A 3,928-nucleotide genomic window follows, 5' to 3' on the forward strand; every position below is an offset into this window, starting at 1 on the left:
GATTGAGAGTCATACCCCTTTGCCACTATACCAAGTTAGTTATTATATAATTAGGGTAAAACATTAAATATACATATTTTTTTTATAGAAATATATAGATAAATAAAAATTGTGCCCCCAAAAAGTAAGTGTCCCAACCGGTCACCCACGTTACCTTATGCCCGAGCCGGCCCTGATTTAGTGGTATAGTGGTTACTCTTATAATATAAAAGTGATGTGTTTAAATCCGTACAAGTGAAAAGTTACAGAGATTATTGATGGATTTACTATAAAACGATTACAATAAAGTGGCAGGCAAGCGGGCAACAAGATTATTGATGGAAATAAATTTGCTAATAAATAAAAGTAGACTTCTTTCAAAGTATTAAGTATTATATGCATCTTGTATATACGTAATGAATATGCTAGCAATTAATGTTTTTGATTGTTCATTATTGGTTTTGTTTTTATTTTGTTTTTATTAATACATCCATTTCAAACAACTTGGAATATACTTTAATATGGGAATGTTAACGTATAAATTAAATTAATGTGCTAATTGTGAAAATCAAATAGAGTAATTATATATACAAGTAGAGTAATTAGATGTAATATTACTCTACTTGTATATATAATTACTCTACTTTATTCTCACAATTTACATGTTAATTTTATTTGTATTTGATTCAAACCCTACTTTAATAAACGAAATACAGTTACATGTATAATTTATTTTTTGAAATATTACTATGAACAATGTATATGAAGAAGGTTGATAAATTTTTGATGAAAAATTTCCAATTGAATGGCTAACTGTGATTTCATGAAACAACAAACAAATATGTTGGGTTATGTCAGTCGTATCGATTGACTTCATTGTTACACTAACTTGTTTTAAAATCATTAGTTTATATAAAAGCTTAAAATGATAAATAGGCTGTAAATGTATATTTAAAATAACTATATAAAAAGAGATATAATAAAAGTCAGGATGTAGCGTGACAGTGAGACTTTCATATTATTTTTAGTAAACTCTTTTTGCTTCATATCAACATCAAGTTACCTTTTCTCTTATTTTCCCTCCTTTATTCGACGGTACCAAATTGTTATAAGGTTTTAAGCTGTCAAAACGTCAAACAAATAATTAACACATCACAACAGATTTATTTAAATATAACCATCGGGTATCTGATCAAACCGATTGACTTGTTTCAGTTTAAGCAATTTAAATAGGCATAGGTTATTCCCACCAGGTGCCTCTATCCGAGTCGTATTGGGAGGGGCTATGCGAGTCGTATAAGGTAGAATTATGTCATAACACGTCGAAGCCATATAGACTGAAAAAGCTGTCATAAAGTACGTTTGTCAATTATACAGGGTCTATACGCGTAGCCCCTATACGAGCCGTATATAGTTGTTAACATACCGAGGGGGTGGGGTGATGTTTGAATACAACTACCTTTTAAATATTTAACCAGTTCAACGGTTATTAAATATATTTGATTTTATAAATATCGAACGGCCCAGATTTTCCCTCTGTTTCCTTTAAACTTGTCAACGCCCTCGTCGTCCTCTTCCCTCATTTTTGGTTCCAGGGTTTTACTTCAGGTTCATTTCTCATCTATTCATCAATACACTTGATTGTATATGCTTATGCTAGACTCCATAATAACTTCAATTTTATTATACGACATGAGTCGTCTCATCCAAAATTATCTTATTCGTAATTATTTGTTCCTGTTATATTTCATGTTAATACGTTTAACTAATGTTTACCTAGCTCTATATTACTTTATTAAGTTGTATAGTTCCGTTTTGTTTGATCAGATGCTTATCGTTACCGATTTAGGTGATTTTGAAGTTGATTAATATGATTATTATATATATATGTTGTAGATAGATGGTCATGGACGGGCGATGGAAGGATCCGAACGGATTAAGTTTTAATGGATCTAGCACGGTTCTGTCAGATCCAAAGGCGTTTAACGCCTTGAATCTGACAGAACCGCGTTTAGATCAGAATTATGTGAGTCATACACCGCTTGATCTGAGTATTAGAAGGTCTAGTCCATCTTCTAGCTCGAACAATGACAGTGACGTACATGATGGTTTTGAACTCAGTGATGTGGTTTTTAAGTATATAAATCAGATGCTGATGGAGGAAAATATAGAAGAGCAGACGTGCACGCTTCATGAGTCGGCTGCTCTTCGAGCTGCTGAGAAGTCGTTTTATGATGTTTTGATGGTAAATGAGTCTCCGACAGTACCTCTGTGTGATAATAATTGCAGAGATGAGATTACCGTGGAGGACTATGATTGTTTTGGTACGGGTTTTAGATCTGATTTTAGTGATTATAATGTTCCAGTTGGACCAACTGTGTTTTCAAATATTGATTCACGGTCGAACAATAACAGTAGTGTCGTAGATTGTTTAGCTGATTCACCTGTGAGTGTTCAAAGTGTATCTGCTATACAGTTTCAAAAAGATGTTAGTGAATCAAGTAGGATCTTAGATCAACCGGTGACTAATGAGGCTAAACATGAAGAATCAAGAGGACGGAAAAACCCTTATTCTAATAGCGTTGTTGAAGATGGAAGGGTTACAAAACAGTCTGCAGTTTATACCGAGCCGACTGTTAGGTCAAAGATGTTTGATGACGTGTTACTTTGTGGTGAAGGTGAAAACCTGCCTCAAGGTAATTTTGTCCACAATGGGGTGAATCGAGTGCAAACGAAGGGTAATACGGGTAAGGGTCGAGGTAAAAAAGGTGTGAAAAAGGATGTGGTTGACTTGAGAACTTTGTTGACCCTTTGTGCACAAGCGGTTGCAGCTAATGATCAAAGGAGTGCTGTTGATTTGTTGAAACAAATAAGGCAACACTCGTCACCAACGGGTGATGGTATGCAAAGATTAGCCCATTATTTCTCTGCTGGGCTTGAAGCTCGCATGGCAGGCTCGGGAACTGAAATATACAACACTCTCCTTTCAAGGCCGACATCGGCTGTTGAAGTATTGAAATCTTACCATTTGTATCTCAGCTGCTGCCCGTTTTTAAAAATCTCCAATTTTTTCTCTAATAAAACTATTTTGCATACAGCACGTAATACAAAGAAGCTGCATATAGTAGATTTTGGAATTCTATATGGCTTCCACTGGCCTTGTTTCATACAACGTCTCTCAAAACGGCTCGGTGGGCCACCTAAGCTTAGAATCACAGGCATTGACTTCCCATGTCCCGGTTTCAAACCGTCCCAGAGGGTCGAGGAGACGGGAAGCAGGCTAGCTAATTATGCAGAAACGTTTAATGTCCCATTTAAGTTTAAAGCCATAGCTCAGAAATGGGAAACAATTACTATTGACGATCTTGAGCTTGAGAATGATGAAACTTTAATTGTGAACTGCGCGTCTCGGTTTAGATACTTGCTTGATGAGACAGTGATGGCGGATTGTCCAAGGAATAAAGTGTTGAACCTTATTTGGCGAATGAAACCGACTATCTTTATACAAGGTGTTGTTAACGGGTCTTACAACGCCCCCTTTTTTATTACAAGGTTTAGGGAAGCTTTGTTTTTCTTTTCTTCTATGTTTGATATGATTGAGGCAAATGCAACACGTGAGACCCCGGATAGAGTGTTGATTGAGAAGGTGTTTTGGGGGCGAGAAGCAATGAATGTGATTGCGTGTGAAGGCGGTGAGAGAATTGAGAGGCCAGAAACGTATAAGCAGTGGCAGGTTCGTAATGTAAGAGCTGGATTTCGACAGCTTCCGCTTAATCAAGAAATCTTGAAGTTGGCTAAAGAGAGAGCAAAGTCATGTTACCCACATAAGGATTTTGGGATTGATGAAGTTGGTCATTGGATGCTGCAAGGGTGGAAAGGACGGATTATACACGGGTTGTCTTCATGGGCGCCGGCTTAATAATAATAATAAAGTTATGAGGATGCTACT

General features: G+C 36.2%; 1 pseudogene; it reads left to right on the top strand.

The window, feature by feature from the left end:
- Window positions 1-1,879: 1,879 nt before the first annotated feature.
- Window positions 1,880-3,928, top strand: LOC143530835 (scarecrow-like protein 14 pseudogene; annotated as a pseudogene).

This window comes from Bidens hawaiensis, unplaced genomic scaffold (genome assembly GCF_021521415.1).
Source record: "Bidens hawaiensis isolate Kalapana, Puna unplaced genomic scaffold, B.hawaiensis_p1.1 tig00009039_1, whole genome shotgun sequence".
NCBI lineage: Eukaryota > Viridiplantae > Streptophyta > Magnoliopsida > Asterales > Asteraceae > Bidens > Bidens hawaiensis.